This window comes from Phalacrocorax aristotelis, chromosome 5, assembly GCF_949628215.1.
Source record: "Phalacrocorax aristotelis chromosome 5, bGulAri2.1, whole genome shotgun sequence".
Lineage (NCBI taxonomy): Eukaryota > Metazoa > Chordata > Aves > Suliformes > Phalacrocoracidae > Phalacrocorax > Phalacrocorax aristotelis.
This window is the reverse complement of record NC_134280.1, coordinates 1,279,079-1,305,325: the sequence shown is the minus strand read 5'-3', so window position 1 is coordinate 1,305,325 and position 26,247 is coordinate 1,279,079. Positions and strand designations below refer to the sequence as shown.

The 26,247-nt window shown below is 44.9% G+C and overlaps 1 long non-coding RNA gene across 1 annotated transcript in view; it reads right to left on the bottom strand.

Annotated features, from left to right (window-relative positions):
• LOC142057027 (uncharacterized) overlaps positions 1-26,247 on the bottom strand; it is a 93,528-nt gene that overhangs the window by 26,158 nt on the left and 41,123 nt on the right. Inside the window, exon 2 of the long non-coding RNA XR_012660521.1 lies at positions 6,556-6,729. This is a non-coding gene — a long non-coding RNA (uncharacterized LOC142057027). The remainder of the gene's footprint in view (positions 1-6,555; positions 6,730-26,247) is intronic.

Here is a 26,247-nt window from a genome sequence, read left to right as displayed (position 1 = left end):
AGATTAATTATAATTAATAATTTAATATATTTTATCATTTAAGTCAGTATCCGTTCTGATCTTTAACTTTAGAGAGCACACTGTATACGTACCGCATAATTAGGGCTTATGTATCACATAATTAGGGCTAAATACTAGGAAATCAGGCTAATTAGACCAAATCAAACTGAATTATTTAAGCTTTTTTTTTAATTATTTTAGATGTAGAATATTTAGTAATTAAATACTGATTTCATTTTCTTGTACTTGCACGTCTCACTTGTCTCTCAGCCGTCTGTTTTAATGAAGCATTATAAAAGTGTTTGTCACGGAAGCGCGGGACGGGGGTCACTTCGCCGGCGGGCAGAGAAGGTGCCGGGCGAAGCACCCCATCGTTGAGGCTTCAAGCGCAGCCGAGTGGCAGGAGCATCCCGAGCACGCCCAAGGCTTTCCCCCGGCTCGGCACTCTTCGACACGCAGAGCGCTCCCCCCGCGCCAGCATCCTCCTCGCCGGGGATGGGTCAGGGCCGGCCCGTGGCTGGGGGTCCCTTGCAGCGGAGCAGCTCGCGGGTGCTGGGGTGAGGCCGTCCGCAGCAGCCTACCCCACCCCAATACTGAAACTCCTTGTAGTACCTGGATAACAGCATCGAGACATTAAAACCAATTTTTGGCAGTAGCTCAAAGCTTCTCCGGTAGAAAGCATTTAGGACATATGCTGTTGGCCATATTACATAGGCACAAAGCATCATATAATAAAATCTTTCAGATAAAGCATGTTACTGCCAAAAAAAAAAAAAGCAGAGAATGTAACCAAACAAAAACAGGGCTGGAGGCAAAATCCTCAGCGCGAGAAAACACCTGCCCTAAACCAGGCTCAGCAAATTTGTAGTTCGTTTCACACGTACGTTTACAGCTATAAAAACTTCTGCTTTTCTACGGAGATTAATTCATTTCATTATAAATCAGCAAAAAAGACAATAAAGCTTAATTACAGTTTACCGTCCTTCTCTGCCAGGTGATCTAAACCCCGTATTTCTTCTAACGCCGCGCCGCGGGCCAGCGTTGCACGCAGCCCAGAGAGCCCAGGTGCGGGCAAAACAACCTCCAATGACAGTCTGGCACCACGCGCAAGAGATGGGCTTCTGAAAGATCTTTCACGGCAGAGCTTCGACGAGAGGTAGGATCGGTTAAGGGCTTGGGAAGGGAAAAAAGCGTTAGCTTCTGCTAGCGCGTTTATCAATTTTAGCCAGCTACAGGATTGATTTGAAAAGAAAATACATCGATAGGCCAGAAAACCAGGATAACCTTAACGTGGCTGTGGGCAAACGAGGAAATTACTGCGAAGTCAGCAGGGTTTTGGGCGGGCTGAGGTGATCGCGCACCCTGCGACAGCGCCCTGGCGGGGCTGGCTTTGGGGTGCTGCGCCCCGAATCCCGACGCCGCGTACGGGCAGCTGCCGCGGCCCCGCAGGCTCACGTCCCCGCTTATGCACGTACCCACCCTCAAAATATAAATATTTAAAGATTAATACGCCTCTGGCGGGAGCAACTGAAAATATTTCCGCTATCAAGGTAAATGTTAAGGGAATCCATACGAGATCAAAGGGCCATGAAATTGAAAACAATCATATGCCAAGTAGTCGGGGTCCTTTTGTACGTGTGGCTTTCGCTTCTGCTGCCTTATCCAGCGCTCAGCCGAGTCAATAAAAGGAATCCAATGGACTTCAAGGGGCTTAGAGGGAGCCCGCAGCTTCGTCGTGTTTTGTTCTGAAAAAAAATCGGCGTTCCTCTTGTTTAAAGTACTTAAGAAGAGATTTGCCCACTTCGACTTTTTCCAACAGTGGCTCTTGTATCAAAATAAGTTGATTTCTGCGTGTTTCCTAAAAATCTCGAGCATATAAAGGCGAGGAATGTGGGGGCACGGCGGAACCAAAGCAGGCAGCTCCGGCGCCGAGTCAGCCGGTCCCCTGAGACCCAAGACAGAGGGGAATCGGTTCCTGAGGCCATGTCAGGTGCGGGACTTCTCTGGGGAAAGCAGCACATAAATATTTAACTTTAAAGAAAGACCAGGGGCGTGCGGTCCAGCCCCTCACTGCCCGAGTGCAGCATCTCCAGCAGCATCCCATGAGCAAACACCACCCGCTTCGTCCACACCAGTCGAGCTCTGCTAAGAATCATGATCACCAGATTACCAAATTACCACTTTTTCTGGGCTCCATGGCAGAGCCCAGCCCAGGCACCCGGGGCAGTTGTGGGGCTGCCGGGACGAGCCGAGATTTATTTTCCTGGTGTCCTTTCGGGTGTTTGTTGAAGAGGGTTGTTTTTTTTTTTTTTTTAATCGGGCCTTGCTTGTACAACTTAGGTTCTGCACTCGCACCAATTCGGCGTTTGATTCGCCTCGGCAGGAAGGCGCCCGCTCCGCTCCGTGTCCTCCGGGCTCCAACCACGGCGCAACCTCATCGTTTGGTGGTAAAACACAGGAAAAGAATGGAGCTCGGAGAACAAATAAACAATTAATAAACATTGATTTTATGGATTTGTGTTTCTCTCATGGCCCTGTAAACAATATCTGCGGTGTACAATTCATGAAATTAAGCTATTTTGATTTTTTAAAATAGCTTTTTCGGAATCATTATTTTATTTGTAGTTTATTATACGTTTCAAACTGGCCTGGAGACATCCTCTCTCAGGATCAGCTACACCAAAGTTTTCTTAAAAGTCAATTTTCATTTACTTATATGAAAGGAAGAATGTTGGTTTGTTTTTTTTTTTTTTTTTCATATTTTTCCAATCACTTTTTTAATACCCACTTTGATCCGACACAGAGCTCTATCTAGGCGAAAGTGTACCATTTCAGCTTAAAAGAGGGATTATTCAGTAAACCTCAAATTTATGAAAACGGGCAACTATCACTGAAACTGCAACATATACTTAGTTGCATCGTTGACAACTAAATTAAGATGAGTCAGTATCATATGGGAATGGCTTTATATGAAAATACGCTCAATCCACATACTGCTATGCAAAAATTTTAACTCACCTGGTTTAAAAGAAATCCCACAATTAATGAGCACCGAAGAACTGTGAAATGCCAATGCAACCCTTAGTTTTTTTAATTAAATAGGCCCCTATCCACAGTTCAGGAAATATAATAAATGTTTTCAGATTTAAAGCATTTCACAGCGATTCCCACAATGATAGCAGCTCCGTAACTTCCCGTGCAGCATAGCCACCAAGAATAATTTAACACCCATTAATAAAGGAATTTTCAGAGGAACTCAAGCTCAAATTATATCAATCTTCTACTGTTCCAAAATAAACGCATCAGGTGGCATTTAAATGCAGGTGGCTAACCATTTTATCAGTGCACATATTTAAGCTATTAGAAATATAATTAGAAAAATTAAATTAAACACACTTAATGCAGATTCTAATTCTGGCAACACTGTCCTTATCATTATGCCATTTTTATAGCAAATTATAAAGTATGTCTAAATTGTACAGGTTTGTTTCTGACTGATAGCTGAACTCAGATAATTAAGTTGTTAACCATGTACTTCAGTGGTCAACATGGTTATATATCTTTGTCTTATCACTACCCCTCCTCCTTGTTTCCACAGATCTCAGGGGAAGCAGATGAATGGCACTTGACACTACCCACCTACACAGCCGACTGATTAGACACAGCCCTGTACCACAGGTACACTCAATTATATGCTTTTCTGAGATTCAAGCATTTCCTGAAGCTGGGAGCGTTGGAAACTGTTTATCCGACGCGTTTTGCAGCCGAGGGAAACTGCAACAAAACGTCCTTAAAACTTCCAATACTATTTTATCACCCTGGGCCCGTCAGGCAGACCGGCTGGAAAGGGGTTTATTTCATTAATAAGGAAAACAACAAACCCTCCCTACCACAAATAATTAAACTGCTTCGGAGCGTGCCCGTGTCCAAGGCGCGCACAAGCGGCCCCCCCCTCCCACCCGAGTCCGTCCCCGGCTCTGCCTGGGGGACTGGTGGGTGCCGAGGGCTCTGGGCGCATCCCTGCTCCCGCCAGCCGGGACCCGCGGAGCCATCGCCTGGCTGCCAGGCGCCGCCCCGACTAACCAACGTAACTGCAGGGAAAGAAAAATACGGTTGATTTGCCAGTGGGTTCGATCAATAAATAGAAAAATATAGACACAGATATATATACATAAAAAAAAGAAAAATCTGGATTGCAGTTCTCCTAGGGAAACAATCGATATTCAGATAATATAAATGTATTTCAGTACATGCTGGGGATTGGATTTATAATATGAGAGATTACCTGTGATACATTTGAAATTTAAAAATTGGGATCACTTGAATGCTTTGGCTAAATTGCTGCATGTGTAATTCTATGTGTGTAAGCTTTCCCTTAACTGAGGAAAAATCACATGGGTCTTATGGTCTCTAGATCTCCTGGTATCCTGTTTTCATCAAAACTGCAAAGGCAATGAATTAAATAACTTCCTGAATTTTAGATGTCTTATTCCAAACTAACTTTTGACAGCTCCCTTCGTCCCACTCAAAACACCTGGGTTCACCAGGTTGGTATATTTTACCACGGAAAACTAATGTAAACACATGAAAATTCTACAGAGCGACTTAACCAAGCGGCTGGCTTTACCTATGGCCATTATAGTGATTATTATGAATGCGAGAGCTGGGTTAATGGCACAAAATAGACTTTTTTATCAGATAGTTGCAGTCATTTCGTTTTCCATTTAACCTGCCTCTACACCGAGCGCTGCCTACCCTGAGCATCAGCACGGCTGCGTCGCAACGGCCATGGACCTAATGGAGTTCCACTTCATTGCTCCTAAATGATTACAAACTAAATATCCTCAGTTTAGAAGAAGAATATGTGGTTTTTTGCCCATTTGCACATGAGAGAGTAACACATAGGGTTATTTTTGCAATATGTCATCAATAAAGGTTTTGATGTTGTAACTCGGTTACAAAAATTTTATCTTGTTGGCATTTTTGTTTTACTTTTTCCTCCTCCCACCGCAGACAATTTGGTGGAGAAAAGAAAAAATCCACCCTGTTCTCCATATTTATTAACCAATTCAATAGGATCTGGTGGCTCTTTTTTAAACTTCTGAGCGCAGGAAATATTTCAAAAGATACCTCCTGAAAGGAAAAGGAAGCTACTCCATGCGGTGGGGGGCATCGCTCCTTCCCTAGAGATCTTTCCAGGAGAGCAAAACCACACACATACATATAGGCAAGGCAGGCAGGATTAAAGAAAATCCTTTCCACAATGCATTTTACTGCTTTTCATTCTACGTGATCGGACTGAACTATTCTTTCTAACAAATATGTAATTATTAGCATATAAATTTAACACCTAGCTATGCTATAAGGACAATTTCTTTCTTTCTTTCCTTTACTTACTTAATATGAAAAGTTATGTCTGGCATCATTTTTTTTTCTGGTTTTTATTGGGTTTTATTGTTGAATGTTATTTATTCCTAAAAATATCATTAACTTTCACATACCTGTAGATTTTCATTGTTGATATCTTTAAAATAACGTTATAAGATTGAGGATAATTGTCCAAATCATTTTTTTTTGATACCTTGCTCTTGAGTATTTAGATATATGTTCCCTTTCCCTCCCCCACTTCTAGGGAGAGCAGGGTTGGGTGTGCCGCGGCCTGTTGTGAGACCGTGGGCTCTCCCGGCTGAGCACCAGTCTCAGAGTGAAAACAACTGGATTTCAGTCCAGCGTGAGCATTGCTTTGGTGAGATTTTTGTATCTTGCCTAACTGTTAACTTCTGGGGACACAAATTCTACTTCCCAACCACGGTGACATCCTGGCCGTGCTTAGATGATGTAGCTGCTGGTGTAGTACAAATAACAGCGAGAGGAAACTCAACTGGGAATTGGAAAGAGAACCTCTGGCGACTGCTCCGTGTCCATACTTCCCTGCTGAGGAGAACTCTTTATGTGGTTGTTAAATGCTTAAACTTTATTGTCTTTGATTTAAAGCTATAAGTTAATGACTCTGGTAGGAGGCAATGAGTAGAAGTGTGATGCTGGAGCTAGCACGCCTGGCTGTTGGGTGTCCGGCCACCGCCCGGGAGCTCCTGCGCCTGCTCCGCATCACGGTGGGGCTGGATGCAAAGCCAACCGCCACGGAGCCTGGGCAAAGTTGGGTGACCCTATCTGTACCCACCCTTGAAGACACATTCCTAAGAGACTTTGGGTTGGTCTACAAGCACGTCAACATGCACTTGGGCCGGGGGTTTGAAAGCTGCTCCTATCCTGCAGTGCAGAGCACTGACATAACCCACACAAGGTTTACCAGCAGGTTGAAATCCTCACAGCCTCTGAGGAGATGCTTATACCCACCGCCATAAAAACAACCTCAGCTCTGGGTAAAGGAGGCTGCTCCACCATCTCCCTTCATTCTGCATGTGGGTTATACAGTAACAGGCCTTCCCTGCCTAGAGACTCTGCCTCCGTGGGCAAATCGTACACATACAATCATACATGCACAGACCTTCACCCCTTCTTCACCTTCTCAATGCCTGCCAAGCGTGAGCTCACCCGCCAAGAGAGCATGGAAGGAAAGAGAAGTAGATCCCCAGTCCAGGTGCGATGCAGCTGGGACGCAGCAGTGCGCAGGACTGGGAGGAGACACGTCGTTCCACCCTTGGCAAAGGTCTGCAGCTCACGAGAACCACCATTTTCCAGAGGAGAAACAGAGTTCCTGGCTGGTACCTTCAGAGATAGAAAGAAACAGAAAGAAAATGAGCTTTCCCTCCTTCTTTTCTTTCTTTTTTTTTTTTTTTTTTTAAATCATCGTCATCTTCTAGGCATTCGACCTGTGAGGGCAAGAAAGCAGCATGGGCAACAGCTACATCTATATACATATTGACCCACCATAAACCATGTAGGTGGCTTTTCTTTCTAACTATTAGCACCAGTAACAGTACTACTATTTTATCACTTTATAAGCCTATAGAAAAGTCTGGGGAAAAAAACCAAAACATGTAAAGTTAAAACTAGAAAAAAGCATTAGATTAAATACTTAGGACCAGAAAAACTTATTATCTTTCTCTTGGAGCTGAGGTTTGAGGGGATAAAAACCCAACAAAACCATCACTGTTGACAGTGAGAATTTACTTAGGAAGATAAAAGTGAAAGCATTTGTGTGAGCAGAGAGGGAACAAAAGACAGAGGGAAGGAGTGACATCAGAACAGAGGAAAGAGGGAACTGGAATTGAGGAATGGAAGAGGAGAAGAAATCTAAAAGAAGATCTGGGTATAAAATTAACCTTGCAGAAAACTGGGGGCTGTGGAAATAAAGACACAGAAAAAGCAGTTGCTCCAGAGTTCCCAGGTTAATTTTCCTCTGTTCTGGTTTAACTTTTAAGGCCGTTTTTAACCTTCATTTAGCGATGTCAGTCCGGATGTCCCACAGTGACGACGGAGGACCACCACGGGTGAGCTCTCCCACTTCAGCTGCACCAGCCACAGCCACCAAAGAACCATCTCAAAGGCGACAAGCGGACGGGCAGCACGGACGCCTAAACACCTTCACCATACGGCCGGCACAAACACGCGAGCCCCTTTGAACAGCGCAGCCGCCCTCATGGCCCGCTGAAAACGCCCCGTTTCATTGAACGTCACCTAAACCGAAGCGCCTGCGTTCCAAACACCGCCACCCACACACCTCGGAAAGTGAATCGTCCCCGCATGCCGAGCATGCTGTATTACCTGGGAGATGGCCAGGGCCAACTTTGGAGACGGCCTTTCGCAAGTGAAGTTATTTGCCATTATACGAAAATTAAAACGGAGCCCACAACCAACGCTGTTTGAAAACCTCTAGAAGAACAGTGTGAGAGACTTCTAGTCCACCACCTGAACCGTGGGGACTGCTGTTCACCACACGCAGCCTACTTTTACTCAAAGTTTTATAAACACTTTTGTAGTCAAAGATTGATGACTTTAATTTTTATACCAAGACGGGGGAAAAAAATTCGGACAGCATGGGGAGGTGGGGTAATGACACTACCCGGTAGCATTATTTTCTCAGCAACCACAGTTTATATTGCCGTTACTCCTACCATAAAATACTGATGGTTATCAGCGAGCGTTGTCCTGAGGAGAAACCTGTCTAACAATGTAAGAGGCCAGACAACACGCATATGTCAATATTTGCTTTTTACTCCCCAAGTAGTGTGCATTTTACATCCGGCTGTACAAAAAAAAAAAAAAAAAAAAGTTGCTTTGTCTAGCTAAAGTTTCAAAGAAATGAGACAATGAGCAACACATGGGATTTTCTGTGAATTTGCCCTTTTCTTTTAGAAAACCAATTGTTATGTCGTGAAATCTGGAAGAACAGCCCCTTTCTTTTCTATGGCCTGTGTAAAATGATTTGAGTTTTTATGGTTTTTAAGATGCTGTGCTTAAAAGCAGGTCAGCATGCTGAAAATGTTATCCTGACATATTCTAAACATTAATTGAAATGAAATAAAAATAAAAAAAAAAAAACCATGAAGGCCAGGCAATCTGATAATTTTGTGAAGATCAGATAATCCTTAAAGAAAGCAAGCAACAGAAGCAAAAACTAGGAAGACCCTCGCTTTGCAGTGACAGTTAATTTCATAATGCCTTTGCAGCTGCTAATAAACAGAATTATTGCTGCACAAGAGAAATCTTGTGGTCTCTACTCTGTCACTACAGAGGGCAGCAACAGACAACAGAGCTCTTTAGCATTACAGAGGAAATGTTAAACATTCCCAGTAAACAAGGGCGCTAGGAGAGGCTGGTCCTGCCGGCAGACCAGGCTCCTCGCTGGGCCGCGGTCTGAGCTGGTTTGTTACGCATTTCAGCCTCCTTTGGATGCTAACAGGCGAGCGGGCTTGGAAAGCGTTAGGGAAGGCTGGGCTGCTTAACAAGTTAAGCCCATCTTCTGCCAATTTATCAAACCCAGATATCAAAAATAAGCATAAACCATGAGTCATAATATATGAGCTGGACCGTATGGTAGCGAGCTAAATTGATTTTGTGCTTTCTTTCCCACTTTACGCTCTTGCTTTGTTTTCTGTTACGTCTCTGGTAGATGAGGAAGCAAAAAGCCGAACAGCTGGGAAGCGTGTCCTCCACCGCCCGCAGACCACGCGCCGCAAAGTACGGCATAAAGACATTTACTGTAAAGACGTAAAAGTTCGAATTGGAAGAAAGTCGCTCGGTTTAATATATTTAAAAGACTTTCTATATAATTTTGTTTCAGTAGTAGAAAAAAAAAATGCACGGGGGGCGGGGGTGGGGCGCCTGGCACAGTTATTAGCAGTGGTCACATCCTCCTCCGGCTCCGGCAGCAGATGCAAAGGAGGGCAGCAAAGGTCTTATGATCAAACGGGAAGAAAATGACTGACAACATGGAGCTAGTTCAAAGGAACTAATGGAATAATTAGTTCCAAAAAGACTAAAAAGACTGAAGAATTCATGATGTCATAAAAAGCAGAGCTACTTAAATTGGATTAGAAAATAAAAATGACACGAACATTGTAAATATTCACAGATCACATCATTGACGTGTAATGTGCCGTTAAATGATGTCAAATTAAAGGGGAAATTACATGTGTAAGAACTAGGAAGAATAAAGGGAAGACATTTTAAAGATGCACAGTCCTTCAAGTGAAAATCCCTATTTTACATCAGGGCTGATCGCTGCATGGGTGAGGAAACTATGCGAGAAGAATAAAATAAAATATGGGAAAGAAAACATAGGGTAAAAACATCTCAATTTAAACGCTGCGGTGAAAGGCCGTTAACTTCAGAGCCAGCACAGCTGCTTCTCAGCGCGTCTTTGTAAGGCTGCTCCCAGCCAAGGTGATGCCCAGAACCAGGCGCTTTCACTGCTTAAACCCCATTAAAATTAGTCCTAATTTATTACAAAAAAACCCAGCAGTCAAGTGCACTTTCGCAGGGGAGTTACCCTGAGTAGGGAAAAGGACTTTGCTCCGACAGTACTTTTGATTTTTCTAAATTGTTTTGCAATTAACACAGCGCTACGTGAGCGAAAGCGAGCGGACGTGAAGACGGCACTTCTGAACCCACAGCCTTCCAAAGCAGAAGAAGCTGCGATGGAGACTCTCGATGATGTACGCCTCGCGTGCAGCATCCAGAGAGGCTCACAGGCCCTCAGCCCGAGTGAGGTATCAGCTCGCCCATGGCGGATCGCAATGTTGTGGCAGTTAATTTACCTATATTGTGCTCTTTCAAGTGAGCTTGAGAAGAAGGTCCTCCCAGCTCCTCTCCCTTCCCTCCACGTGCTATCTGAATCTTCTGCTCCAAAGATGGCATTTAAAACTCCCCAAAATACCTGCATAATAAAGGGTAAAAAGATACTCTGCGCACATATATATGTACATATCTTTTTCCCCCCCCTCGTGGCCCTTTCCATCTCAAAACTCTGTGAGGTGTTAGAAACACATTGCACATAACCAAGCAACTCGAGATTATCGGCATTATCTCACCCGCTCTGCCTGGTGATAAGATGGTCTGATGCGCTCGCTCTTGCGATAACAAGGCGCCGACTTCCCTTCTCGGCGGCGCTGCCAAGGTGGCCGCGGCATTCCTTAAGCAGCTGGGCCTTTTTCAGAGGAGATTATTGGCCACCTGTAATTTAGACCAAGTCAAGCCTGAGCCAGTGCCCATTCACCCCCCTGCTGAAGCTGGCCGTATGGTTTCGGATGAATGCGGATCTCTTCCTCCAGCGATGCTCAGCGCGGAGCCCCGTCCTGCGGGTCCGGTGGGTCCCGGCGTTGGCACGGGGTGAAAGTGCTCGGCGCTGTCAGGAAGCGCTCAGCACATCTCAGGATTGCTCATGGTGTAATTACCCTCGTTAGCACCCGGTTAAGGCATAAAGGTTAACACCTGTACTGCCATAAAAATGTCACGCTATCCTTAACGATCAAGACGTCAGTTTTGTCTTATAGCCAAAAGATGCATATTTACATTACGGTGACTCACACAAACATACATATTCACTGGGAAACATAAAAAGTATATGTCAGGAAAAAGAACAACTTTTTCTTACGTTTTCCCGCGGAGTTGAAATAGTGCCGCCTTGATTCTTCGAAGACTTCGGTACCCTCTCTGTGCACACCAGGGCATCCAGCAGCCTCCCGCCCACCCCCGCACCGCCCCAGCGCGGGCGGGAAGGCTGCCGGTGCTCTCCCTGACAAAGGCACAGAGGCTCGGGGATGCTGAAATCCTGGAGATCCAAGAGCTGAACTTACAGAAAGTAACTAAAATACTTAAACCGCTTTTTAAAACGTAATGCGGTGCCTCTTAATCCCTCCCGAGTGTAGTTTTCTGTTGTTCATGTCAGCTGCCTCACAGGCGTGAGGAACAGCAGAGGAAGGGAAGGACGGATACCTGCACAGCCCGAAGAAAGGCAGAATGTGCTCCGCAGTACCTGGTCCTTGGCTTTGTTTTGTCTGGAGGGTCAAGATTAAAACATATGTTTGAACAAGCAAGGGGAAAGACAAAAGGGTCGCTTTTATATTTCACTGTCACAGCTATATGTAAAGAAAAAAAAAGTAGAATTGTTCTGGACATCACCGGGTGCACTTGAACGTACTTAACCATGCGGCTCCTATTTTGACCAAGAGATCATCGAATCATTAAGGTTGGAAAAGACCTCTAGGATCAAGTCCAACCGCCAACAGTCCCGCGCCTCCTAAGATGACCTCTCCCGAGCAGTACCTCTGGCCGGTTACGTGCTGTCCTGTTTGCCTACGAAACGGCAGGTAGGCCAGCCCGTTTCGGGTAGGAAGGCAAAGCCGGCGACAGGTCGGGGCTCCCAGCCCTGCCTGCGCGGTGCCGGCAGCGGCGCCTGCTGGCGCCCGCGGCAGAGAGAGGGAAAATTGTCGTGTAACTTGTATAGCTCCAGCCTGTAGCTGAGAGTGATTTCCAAAGTGGAGTTGCCTGAGCCTGAGGAGCAAACAAAAGTATTCCGAGGCCTTTATTTGTGCAATGGCATTTCCACTCTGACTGGAGAGATCTGTTGATTGCACTCACAATTGTCTCCGTAACAATTACAAAAATTAGACTTGATAGGTATCCTTTAGCTCAAGAGAATGTGTTATTCAGATCCCACTCCCCCTTCTTTCCACTGATTTTTAACATGTCATACGTACGCACATGAAATGGGTTTCCTAAAAGAAAGGTATTTATCAGGGAGAACTTTGCACCCGTTACCTGAAATCTCTCAGACATGAGAAACTGTGATATAGGAGGAGGTCTGTCAGGGCTGAGCATTCAATATATTACAAGTCTCCAGCAAAAATAGAGCACATCTAAATAACTTGGGAAATATTATACTTATAATGGCATTGCAGAGTCAATCAATTTAAATGTAATAAAGAAGATGACAGACAATGAATAGAAAGTTCAAGGACTTTTCACCTAGGGCTTTGCTACGGCTGGAAGTCAACCTGCTGGAGTCTATAGAAGTCTATATACTCTAGGAAGTCAGCTCCAGGGATCAGAATCGCACATGGAAACAAAGGACACCTTCGATTTCAGAGAACAGTGCTCCAAAATATAAGGATAAGCCCCAGAAAAGCAACCTGAATTAGAAAATTTTTGAAGTCAAGGGCAAATGCCTTTCGTCCTGGAGAAGAGGGGGCTGAGGGGAGCCCTTCTCGCTCTCTGCAGCTGCCTGAGAGGGGCTGGAGTGAGGGGGGGGTTGGTCTCTGCTCCCAAGTCACCAGTGACAGGGCGAGAGGAAACGGCCTCAAGCTGCGTCAGGGGAGGGTTAGGTTGGAGATGAGGGAAAATGTCTTCCCTGCCAGAGGGGTCAGGCCCTGGCACAGGCTGCCCAGAGAGGTGGGGGAGTCACCGTCCCTGGGGGTAGTTAAAAGATGTGTGGATGTGGTGCTGGGGACATGTTTGGTGCTGGGGACATGTTTAGTGCTGGGCTTGGCAGTGCTGGGTTGATGGTTGGACTTGACGATCTTAAAGGTCTTTTCAAACCTAAACAATTCTATGACTGTATACATTTTCATCACATATTTTTGTCAGGCGATACTGTAACTCATCCTTTCACGACTTGGCTTCATTGGCTAACTTCATCACAGAACAACATCACAGGCAGGACAGAATAACTGCATTGACTTTGCTCCATGCTTTCACTAGTACTGGAAGGTTAATAAGCTATATTAGCTGTGCATGTAATTCCTAGATTTATTTTTTTATGCACACTTATTTCCCTAACTGTTGTTTATTCTTCATCATAGTATAGGAAAATTACTAGAATAGAAGTCAAAGTTGAACAGTGGAGTTGATTTACAACCTGTAATCACGGAATCCATTAACTATTTTAAAAGTAGGTGGCAATTTGCACACCCACAGCATTTATACTGAAGACTTCACTGGGACATCACAGAGCATAGGCTTTCTATGGAAATGATGTTGTTTGCTGCCTTCGCTAAGAATGTAGAGCGAACCGCAGATTGCAATTGGGATTCAGTGCAAGATGAAGCTTGGAAGCGTGAGGTGGAAAAATTACATCTCATTTCTTTTTGCCAGGTGGTAAGAAGCTGGCTTAGGATTTAGCAAAGTCTCAGACTTTGTCCCCATTTCAGCCTTTGGAAGAGAAAACTGAACTTTGGTCTAGCTCCAAGAGTTCACAGGAATAGAAAGGCAGGTTTTCAGGTTGCACAGAGGATGAGCATAAGAGCATGGCCAAAGAGCCTAATGTGACCGTGCTCTGTGATGACACGGCAAAGAAATCTCGAAAAGCAATATTTAGGTAAAGAAAAGCAGGGCACAACCAACCTGCTTTGTGTGAAAGGGAAGGTGTGAAAGGAAAGTTGTGAAAGGAAAGTCTGTGGGAAAGCTAGAAAAAGGAAGATTATCATATTTGAAAGAACTAAAAACTAAAAGGGTTTGAAGAGACAGAAAGTATCGTACACAAGTAAGGGTTAGAGGTTGATGAGGAGAGCACAATGCTGGACCTTCTCTCATATCGTCCGTCACAGGTACCTTGAGAGGTGAGAAGGGCCAAAATAAACTGGAGCAGTTAGGTCAGAGAAAGGGGCTAAAGGAAAGGCTAACCGCAATTAATGGTTTGCCTTCACCACTTGTACAGTGGAAGCGTGTAAATGAAATGCATGAATGTGAATTTGAAAAGCTTTGTCATGGGAAGGCCGTCTTTTCTATCAAGACCTAATCCACATCAACACTCCAGCATTCGGATCCTCTAAAATCCAGCTCCTCGGAAGAAAGAGCCTACCAATTTCATCAGGAAGAGCAGCGACCTCTTCCAGTCTCCCAAACTTCAGGATGCATGCCTTAGTGAGGCCACGATTATGGACATAGTCATGCCAAATAAAATGCACAAAATAAATCTTGCGGCCTTTTCAGCCCAAGCTGTTGGGGGCAATTTCTAGTTTTGACAATTATACAATTATTGCATAAACTGCCAACATACTTGCAAATGCACAGTGACAGCATTAATATTCTCAACAAGGAAAGCACACTAATGTCATAGACTGGAGCATTAATATCACCGTGCAAAATGATTCACCATACGGTTTCATTAAAGTATGCAAAGTATTTTTGTTTATGCAAAACACAACAGAGACTATAGGCATCGTTCACCAGTGCAGTACACTGCTTCAAGTGCAGAGCCCCTCCTGCTATGTCAGAGACCTTGCATCCAAGACCTGAGCCCTCCCCGCTTTCCTAACAGCTGGCTTTTTCCCAGAGAATATCCCTGCCCAGACAGGTGCATCCCATGCCAGTGCAAACCATCACTGTGCCAAGTGTTTTTAAACTAAAAATAACCCTTCGATCTAAGGTTCTTTTATTTTCAGGCATTTTCTGGGCTAACACGTCGATGTGACACATCGGCACCAAAACACTGATCTGCGAGGGCTGGGTAGGGAGGGATGAGAGCAAGAAGGAGTTTTTGTTCTTTTAATTTATTGAAGGTAAAGAGACTCTCCCTCTTCCCTTTTTGTCACTCCATCAGCATTTAACATTTTCACCAAGGCCTGGTTTCAGAGCAAAAATGGAGTGCAGCCTGGTGGGCAGGCAGTCTCTGCAAACCTCCCTTCGTGGGGGACCGGTGGCCAGACAAGACCTGGTCTCCTACCAGGCTCTGCAGTGTGGCACCAAGAGCGTGTGGCACGTCCCCAGGCATCACCAAAACCCTGCAAGGTCGGCTTGAGGTGGCCGAGCGCAGACCAGCCTCTCTTCAGGGTTGGGAGCACCCTCCTCGTTCGTAGCATCCAGGGGCTCACACACACTCTCAGGTTTTCATAGAGGCACTTGAGGCTGAACTACCGCCACAGTGCTGGTCACTGGTGCATTGTGCGCCTTATAATAGGAAAGATTTAGACTATAGACGCTTGAGACAGGCACCTTGCTTGCTTCTGTACTGCAAACTGAGTAGCCCTGTTTAACCCATACACAGTTAAAATATTTTGAACTGGAGCCTTAAATTTAAGCCAGATATTGTATTAGAATTAAACCATTAACTGGTAAATCAGGTGCTAAGTAGCCCGTATTCCTTTTGATCCTAGATTCTCAATGCTAGATTTGAACAGTAATACATATTTGACAAAAGCTCATTCAAATTATTTCAGTGACTACAAACATTGGGGGCTGGCTCCAATCTGCTGCTTTCTGAAGTTTATCAGAGACCGAGTCGCACTGAGCTCCAAACAAAGACTGCAACAGGAGCCAGTTGTTGACACTCTGCATCACGTGTCGCATATTAAATGATTCATCAAATGCTGTGTCACAACCTGTATATAGTCTTTTAAAAATGGATCCTTCCTCCTTTCATTTGATTTTAGCCACAAAGAATATCTGGATAAATCGAGACTTCCTCGAACAAGCTTCCTTTTCTGACACTACACCCCTTTTAATGCAACCATTCTGCCCAAAGGGTTATTACAAAGAGCACCAGGCACTAAATTTCAGTAAAGAGTATGCCGGTATATTCGGACATCCTGATGGAGCTCTGCCGTAAGGACTCTCTGAATTTTATGAATAAAATTTACCCAGAACATTTTGGAAAACTAAATAATAGATGAGTAAATAATTTTACCGGCTGATATAGAAAGGCAATGTGTTATTGTAACCTGCCTTGTACGCTCCATGTAAAGTACTGTAAATTATGATTTTAAATTATGATGTTAGATTAGGTCTTCTGTGGCTTAATATATTGTAATATAATATAATTGCTAAATGCAAATGAGATACAGTACAGCTTTTCCATAGAGTTGTTCATGAAAGCCAAGCATTTTACATATTACAGTGAAGTGCATGTTATTAAGAAACAAATTATAATGAAGCTTAATTTAGTTGGGAGACAAGATACCGTAGCCTTATCATGGTTGACAATGTAGTAAGGTATCTTATAGGGCTATTATCCCAACTTACGTGCAGCTCGAGTACCTCCAGCACAAACGTACATAGGCAGCGGCACCGCGCCTTTTAAGACTCACGTGTGGTCTCATTACCTTAAAGCCAAGTAACACTATAAAGTCATCAATTTGGCTTCGAATGCGCTCTGTGATCACGACTGACAAACGCTCTCTTCACAAGGGCAAACGCGAAGCCGATCAGCGTTCGAACACCGCGCACTCGGGGCGAAGTTTGGGCAGAAGGCTCGTTGCGACTGCTCCGAACACGGCGCGGGGTCCAGCGCGGAGCCGGCATCGGCGCGAGAGTTAGAAACGACAGAAATCAGTCGCCTCGCAGTGCCGCTTGCTCAGCGCTCACGACGGCTATTGCCGATAGAAGTGCCTTTTGTACCCGCGGACCTGCAACCCACCCCAACACCCAGAGAGCTCCTGCTTTTCCATCTTCATTTTCATCAGCAAATCACAAAACCCAAGAGTTACTGGTAGACGTGCCAGGAGAATGCACTCCCTAAACAATACATTGGCTTGTAAATCGTCCGTCAGCCTCTAAATTTCAGAAGAAACACTAAAATGCGGGTTTTTTGGCATTTTGCGAGCGGCGTTCCCTCCGCGCAGAGCACGCAGCGGCATCCCCAATTCCCCCCAAAAGCGCAGGCGCCGCTGGGTTTGTTACAGAGCAGGAAAAACCTGCTCCAAAGCAATTCATTATTAATGCCAGAATATTCTTGCTAAACAGTTCTGATTATTTCACAAGAAAGAGGTCAAGGTATTGGAGAAAGGGATTTAATCAAATAAACTCTCAATCTCTCTCCAAATAGCATTTTCATCCGGCTGCATGTAAATTCATCAGATGACTAGCCTCCAAATGCACAGGCAAGGTTAATCTGCTATGACTGTTAAAACTTCTGTGATATGCCTATTGAATAAAGATTTAAAGTAGGAAGAAGCACGCGGGTTACCCCAAACTGCTCTGTATTGTTTGTTTTCCTCAAAAGTCCTGCCCTGAATCCCACCGTCTCCACCGGCAGGAGAGGAGCTGAAAATCTCCCACTCGGGCTGCACTTTCGGGACCCCACAAAGAACTCTTTGTTTTTGCATTTGCTGCTCAACCGTCCGGATTTTGATGACTATCAACAGCTTATTTCAAGCCACCCCACAGCGATTCACCTGCCCTGAGCAGAAGGCGAAGCGGGAATCCTGGACTATTAGAAGCACTTCATACATCGCTGGAGCACTCGTGCTGGAAAACAAAGCAGCAAAGAGTTGCCAATAACAGGGAGGAAACGGAATTTTCCTTTTATTCTGAATTCGATAGAGCCCTGCTTTGCTTCAATAAGGAGCCAAGGAATTTATCACAGTCATATCCCAAGGTGAATTTAGTGGCAAACACTAATAATCCCTCTCGGGCACCTAGCACTTATTAGGCAAACCCTGCCTCCTAGCAGCGTAAATCAACGTTTATTTTTAAAAAGGATCTTTGCGAACTTCATGTTTAAACATAGGATTATGATATAGCTGTAAACAACCTATTCAGTCATAAATGCAGAACTGCAATTCTGGGTTTTGTTTTGTTAAAAAAAAAAACAAACCCCAATGCCTATTGACATAGAGCAATGAAGGGAAAAGGAAAAGGAAACTGAAATGCAGCAGGCAGGCAGCATTATTTTTACTAATATTTTTTGCTTTCTTTACCCTAAGTCTGGCCACAGAGTCTGTATTTAGCGGAACGCACTGTAAATGCCTTCGTGAAATCAATTCAGATTTATGAGACTGAGAAAGTACGCTTGATGAGAGCCTTGGCTTTATGCAGACAAGCCCTTCTAGCCCCACACCAGCACACACGACCCAAGCGCAGCCTTCAGATGCTTGACAATCTCCAAGTAAGCTAATGGCACACCTTTTTTTCCTCCCTTTTTTTTTTTTCTTTAATGGCCATTCTAATTTATTTATGCTACAGAGGCAGCACACACCTAAATATCCTACGCCTAAGCAGTTCCTTTGCCTCCTTCCCCAACAAGCCTAAGACGACATTTTCTCCGTTTAAAATCAGAGCGGATTCCTAACGGCGTACAATCTGCATCCCCCGTTTAGGAGTCAGGCAGCAGTTAAAAACTCTGCCTCGTCCAGATAAAAAGTGTTTTGATGCTGGTATTCTCTGCCCCCTTTGCTCCAAGCACCTTTCTGGAGTCTCAGACACCATTTTACATGAGGATGCTTTCTAAAAAGCAAAATGTAACTGTCTAATTAAGAGCGGAATGATTGGCTAGTTCATGGACTCTGTGACAGTTATGACAAATACACATATTGGCATAGCCCTAACCTCACTTCACAGTTTGCAACACAAAGATGGTATTTTCAGAAATGTGCAGAACACTCTGATACAAAGCTTCACCTTGTCTAGTGCTATTCCATTTAATTTTTTATTAACTGCCTGAACATATGCCATTCTAGAAGAGGGTAATAGTTACAAAATGTCAGCAGAAACATTTAAACTGCTAAAATGTAAATGATTTTATAAATTTGTAATGAAAGGTAATTGTCATGTGGGAAAAGTAACAGAAAAACAGATATGTGTAAATGTAAAACTGGTAAAAAAATACATCTCACTGGTCGAAGGTAGCAAAATTTAAGTGTATTTTAATGACCACTGTAAGTAGTATTTAAATAAAATTAGATTCATAAGCAGAAAATGTGAATTCTATAATATTTTATTTTCTAACATTAGTAAAGTTCATAATAATGAAAAGACCTCATGGAACTTTAATGCGCCTAAATTCATTAAACAGTAGGACATTAAGATTCCTCACCTCATTTTAAAAAACAAATAAATCAAGTCAGATAACATAAATACAAAGCGTTCGCCAGCCCCGGCGCAGCCCGGCTTTAAAAGAACAATATTAGAACGTGGTTAGTTAGTTTCTTTACTTTCCGCTAAAATGAAAAACAATTTGGTGATTAATCCCTTCAGCGACGCGGTGCTGGGTCAGTGCTCTCGGAGATGTCAGGAAGGAGAAGACTAGGGCGAAGGAGGGAGTTTTTCTTCAGCCACCACACAGAGCAACCACCTTCCAGTTAGGTTTGCGGGCAACCATCTTTAAATGCTTGAGCTGTTCTGCGTGGCCATGACAAGATTTGCAATTCTCCACGTTTATTTACACACCATCACCCCAACTAGACATCACATGGAAGTGGCATGGTCGCGGCTGACCCCAGGGTAGTCCCTGTCTCTGCCGATCCAATTTCATCCTGCTCGGCAATTGAACTGCAGTCAGCCCGCCCAGGATGCATGCACGCCGCTCCGCGCCGCAATAAAATTAGCAGAAGCTTGTCAGGGTATATTTTCTAGTTTTACACTGACAGACACTGGACAAATATGTCTGCTTTTCAGAAATCCATAGAGGTTTCTACTCCCCTGAAATGTATAGCAGCCGGGCGCGTTCGCCAGCCCGCGTGCGCCTGTGCGGTGCAAGCCCGCGAGCGCTGGCTGCGGGGTGGCGGGGCGAGCCCGCAGGCTTCTGTTTTGGGGGTTGGTTCCCCCACCCCCCCCCCCCCCCCCACCCCGACTGCTTAAAAAACACACTAAACCACCGGCCATTTATATTTTTAGTGTGTTTTCCGAGAAGCGCTCCTGCTTAAGATTGGACGCACAGAGTGAGTTCTTCAGCCAGAAATTAACAGAACATAAATCCGTCGTTATTTCGAAAGGAAAAGTTAGGGGGGAGGAACGGCTGTTTGCGGTGTGCCGTAGGTATACAAATTACCTTCCAGAGGAGATCTTACCCACAGTTCACGTAGGAGCTCACCTGCAAAACTGCTGGCTTCGTGAGTAAAATCTGCTTTAATTTTTTTAAGCGCTTTTGCAAATAAACTAAAGAAAATGATCATTTGCCTCAAAATCTAAACCCAAGAAAGGCTAACACGGTAAATAGGAGAAATTTACCATCTGTAATGGGAACCTTTTTAAATAAAACCACCTAATATGTTTTGTAATCTACACCAATGTAATTTTATTAGATATTCAGTGCAGTTCTTACATCAAACAGCCTCAGAAGCCCCAGGATCATTTTATATTCACTGGAAGACAGAAAGAAATCCAAAACCTAGTTAAATAAATTGTTCATTTATTCCTTTCCTTTTATGCACCAAGATCTACATGTGGTCATTAATTATAAAGAGACTATTATAGCACCATATTTTCATTCAATACGATGTCCTGGTATATATCAAAGAAGTCCCATAATTAAAACAGAAGGGCCACAATGACAATTAAAATTACAATCTATATGGGGAAAGAAAGTACAGTTCTGCAATTTTTCACCCTGTCACTGTCAGCACCGGGGGATATTCCAGTCACGTCTCTTGTAAAGCAGCCTAAATTCTTCTTCACCAATGCAACCTCAAAAGCATTATCAGCACCTAAGCAAAAGCCTATGCAAGTATAATTTAATACCAAGCCACAGTTTGCAAGTAATAGCGTATAAAGTGATATTTAAGTGGTGTTTTAAGCACACTTCTGATGGCTACAGCCGCTTTTTACTGGTAAATGCGTTTTCCTTTGAGTAGTGATTATGAGTCCTGGGTGAAGAGGTCCTGTGTGCAGGTCTGCCTGTAAGCCTTACTTCCAGCTGCCAATCTTTACTTCACAGTGAAGAAAAAGCCACATAGCACCTTGTTCTTACTCTTGTATGCTGTCATCCCCTGAGCCTGATAACTGCAAAATCATTTCCGCATAACACTTTTCTGCTTCTGCCTCTTAAACCTCGAGACCTACACATTGTGCACCACTTGCACCCCCGGCAGCCAGCCCCCCAGAAGCCGCTGCCTCTGAACCGCCGGCCTCTTCCCGCAGACTATTTTTAACACTTATCCCGGTAAACATCTGCATTAATGGAGTACAGGGCTCTTGTGCGGCAATATGTATTTGCTACAATTTATTGTCTATAAAAGTCACGAGCGGTGAATTATTACTGTTAAAACTGTGTTTTTCTTTATAATAACTTTAAACCGAGCGCTCATATATGAAGCATGCAATGGAGATGGAGAAGGTTTTGTATAATAAAATGGTGACATGGTCATTTTTCCCAGTTTTGCATTACACAGACACACTCATGCATGGTGCTTTTTAAATTCTTATTATATGTGAGGTCAGGGGGTCGAATGTCAGAAAGTACTGTTAATTTCACGGGGTTAGGGGAAAGTAAATTCAGAGGGAATACAGATCACTTAGCACAGAAAAGCAGCTCCTCTGAAGTTTGGTTTTACATTTGTTAACCATATCCTTCAGCTGACGAACCATTGAGACCAGGGTGACATTCTGGTCCCCGCTATAATGGCTTGACACACTGTGGGGAGAGGGGGATGCCGGCGGAGGGGCCGGCTGCCGCTGCCCCGAGCCGGCGGAGCGCCGAGGCTCCACGCAACTGGAACCGAGCAAAGCGCGTTGCCATTTGGGCTGCGATGTTTAAATTACAGAGAAAGCGGTCGAGATGTCTTAAAGTTCAATCTGACAAGAAATGTAAAATATATTTCTGTCTTCACGCGCCGGGAAGGCAGCGTCTCGCAGCGTGGGGTATCGCTACCCAGAGTCCTTTTAAAGCGCTTCCTAATATATCATCAAAGCCTAAAGATGTTGCGTGCACTCGGAGGATTGGGGTAGGCTTTGTTTTGCTCTACAATGTGCTGATGAGTTGCCTTTTTAAATTTTTTTTTTATTTATTTGGTGGTTGTTGACGTATGGGGTTTGGTTTGGTTTGTTTGTTTCCCTCCCACCCCCCCCCCAAAGTCCGCCAACGGCAAAATAAAACTGTGGAAAACGGAAGAAATTTCAGACAATGCCTCTTGGTTTCACAGAAAACAGGGGAGAGGTGATAAAACATGGTGACGGAGCCGCTCTCTTGCCAAGACAAATCTGGAAGCTGCTTCTTTTTTTATAGAAAAAAAATATTGCTTGATAAAAGCCACTTTACTCACACGTAATTTAAAGTAATAAACGCTTTAAAAACCACGAGGGTATCTTACATCGAAGATGTTAAAGACCTTTTTGCCACGGTCTCTATCGAAAGCTGAACTTCAAAGAACAGCGCCGTGAGGCCCACGCTATACATCCAATTGCGAAAGGTACAAAAGGGGGGGAAAAAAACCCTAACAAAATAGTTAAATTTAATCAAGTGACTGCAAAAAGCCGTTTTAAGAAGCAGAAGGGATTCCTCCCTGTAAATGGTCGTTGGGCTCGGGCTGAAGCTGGGGTGGGTTTGGGTTTATGCATTGGTGTCTTTTGCAAGATTCCTCTGAGTCAAAACTCAAACCAGGCTCAGCTGCCCCCTCGTAATTACATTTTAATGACTTAGGCTGGGTGTTTGTGTTTTGGCAGCATATTTAATAGTGTTAGCATTTAAATGGTCACAACCGGACTCCGAAGGGCAGAGCTCTCTGCCGTTCAGGGTGAAGTTCACCCTTGTGGTGCGGCTGCTCATCAGAGGAGCTGCCGTCAGCCAGGACGGAGCTCGGTCCAGCCCTCCTGGGAGCCCGTTTCCCCCCCAAACTCTGCTCTGTAAACGTAAGGTCTAAGGAATAGAAGAGGATCTGTAGAAACATTATTGATTTATGGACTCGGTGGGTTTTCCCAGGTCTGGAAACGGAGCCCGCTGCGTGCCCAGCTTTTATCTCCCTCGGGACCAAAAGATGCCAACGCCACACGACCGAGTTCGCCGTTCTCCCGCTCTTCCAGATAAACACTCCTTAAAACCGCTCAGGCGAAGAGTGAAGTGGCAAATGCAACATCTATATATCTACGTTTTTTATTAAAGATGCATTATTAACTTTGTAGTGGTATATTTCACTAGCTGCCTTTTATAATTAAAAACTTTTTTTCTCCAATCCCCTTTCCTGCAAGGAGCCTGTTGCCTGAAGATTTAATCCTTCATTACCAGTTAAAACAAAATCACCAATTAGGCACATGAACACGTCTGTATTAATCTCATTAAGGTGATGGCACCAAATAAATTGGAACTATTTTTGTGCTTTTACTGTATTCCTATGGCTTTATCAGGCCCTGTGGTCATATACAAAGACCTTGCAGCTTAGTCATTTAGAGTCATTCGGTTGTGGACTAAATGTGGCATTACCATCTATGGCTGAAAATTGCTTTCAGCTTTTAAACTGCACTGACTAGTCTGTAGTTAATCTTAGATCATTCACTCGCAAAATTAAATGAGCCAGAACGATGGTCTTTTTTTTTTTTTTTTTGGTAAAATAATACATCACAAAACACTTATTTGCCCTGCCCAAAAGAGAGAACAAATTCATTTAAAATCCCATAAACCAGAGTTGTGAATTTTTAATTTTATTTAGTAGCACAGAAATAGAGGGTAAGCTATCTCTCCACAGCACATCATTGCTATAAATTTACATATAGAACATAGTTTGATGCCTAACCAACCTTTAATCTACCTTTGATGTATACTCCTACTTCAGTATGGATCATGTGATACACCTTATTAATGCAAATGTAAGAAGGACTGTTTTGGATCTCTGATGTAATTAGCCATAAACCATCTTTAAAAGGAAAAAAGACCAAAAAAAAAAAAAAAAGCACTTCCTTTGTCACTACAGTTGCGCGCGGGCTCGCACGTGGGGATGGAGATGCTCCAAAGAGGGCTACAGCCGCCCACCCACGGGGGGCCCTTGCCCCCAGCCTCTGGGTTTCATTAGACATGGATTATCTCTCTGGCTCTTACGAGTATTGCACTGGGAGAACGCACGGGTGAAGCAAAGCCTGGTTAGCCCTTAACTTTCCAAACAGCACGAGTAGCAGAACGATTAACGCCTGAACCTGCTGCCAGCCAAGCCGATGGAAATTTTGCATCTCAGCTTAATACTCAGGCCACCTTCTTCACGTCTTAGGACCAGCTCTTGCCCCCATGGACCACCACTGCTGCTCTCCCCAGTCTGCCCTTTTATTACCATTCCTGTGGTGCAAGTTGTGCGCGGCCGTAACGGCAAGCCTGGCTGCGGCTTCCCCTCCCCGCGTGGGCACGAGCCGTCGGGGTAAGGCTGCGAACGGGCTCGGTGGCTCCCACGGTGCCTCGGCGAGCTCTGGGGTTACGTGGTGGAAATCAGGTTCACGCTCCTCCGTCAGCGGGGCAGCCCACGCTTGACAGGGGGCAGCCCAGGGCTCCGGGCTCCGGCAGAGAAAGGCAATGAATAAATAAGCAAACAACCAACCAGCCAAATCGGGAGCGGCCGTGACCGAAAGCCGGGGATGATGCTGACGTCGCTGAGGCAGAATAAGAAAACCAGTACTCTATTGGGCTTAGATCTCTTAACAGAGAGTATAGAAGTTTATTCCTCTCTAATGACAGCACTAGAGACCTGGACCCTGTTCTGCCGCGTATAAACCCCTACGGGGACCGACAACGCCGCGGGGCTGCCGCCCAGCCTGCCCACAGCGCTGCTCCTGCCTCGGCCCCAGGTTGGCTGGTTCCATTATTTCACTGAATCACGTTTTGAAGTTAACCACAACGACCTGGCTTATGCCATACCCACGCGCGAGTTCGCACTGACGAGAGGTGGGGAAAGGATAAAAAGAGGGGGGGAAAAAAAACCCAAACCAAAACAAGAAACCCCCAAAAAACAGAACCACGGACATTTGCTCCAGTTGGCCTTTGCTTTGCTGCGTTCTCCGAACCCTTCCTCGGCACGGGGAGGCCGGGGAAGCAGGGGCGGCCGGCGGAGCGGAGGAGAGCGCTCCCGGCCCCGCTCCGGCTGGCAGGCTCTGCTCTCCACTGCCGCTACGGCTGGAAGCGGCGGGCTTTGTACGAGCTGATGTAGGCAGGCTTATCCTCCCGCCTGGCAGCTGGATAGCAGCCTCCCGTTCTGCCTATCAGCGTGCCTCTTGGATTTCACCTTTCAGTTATTTTAAAACAAATATTTAGGATTATATTTCTCAGTGATTTTTAATAATGATTTTGTCTTCCAGAAATCAAAGTTTACTCCGATCGCGCTGCGCTCCTTCTCAGTAAGGCTATCCAGAAATGAAAAATTCTTATTTGCATAATATTCTAATACAAAACTGCTACTCTATTCTCATAAAAATATATTTATCTGGTAGTTCTTACTCCTCAGAAGAAAATCTGCATATTTTGTTTATTCTTGAAAATATTCTTTTTTTTTTTTTTAATAGCCTGAACCAAATAATTTCTCATTTTTACAGGCTTCACTTCACTTTTCTCACAGTGCATAAATTGCAACTTATTTCCATGAAATTCACAGATGACACAGATCTTTATTTTGCATAAAGGCATAGAGAAGTGTCTAATATCTTCAATATTCATCTGCTAAGTGGACATTTGCATTGGGTTAGAAGGGAGAAGGAGCCCCGGCCCTCCCGCGGTGACAGCTGTACGGAGGGATGACATCTGACAGCTGTGACAGTGCTGACGGGAGGCTGGGATGGCTCCCGCATCCGTGATCCAATTACGGCACACATCCCTCTGACAGGGCCGGCAGCCCGCTCCCGCGCCGGGGAGGACAGTATTGATCTCTTGTCAGAGGCCGCCTGCCCGCCTGCAATTGTGCCTGGCTGAACTTTGCGATGCCGGAGCACCCTCGGAAACGAGCGGGGCGGCCAGGTTCGGGGATTCAGGTGCAGAGAGAGGGGCAAAGGGTGCCGGCTAAACGCTCCCGACGCCGGCACGTCACGGCGCGCTGACAGCCCAATCATGCCCGCCGAGCCCGGCCGATCGAGCCGCCGGCCGCCAGCGCTAATGGAGAGACAGCTCTTTGCGGTTAGCCGGGTGATCCTGCGCGATGAAAAGGCCACTGCAATTAGCGCAGGCGGGTC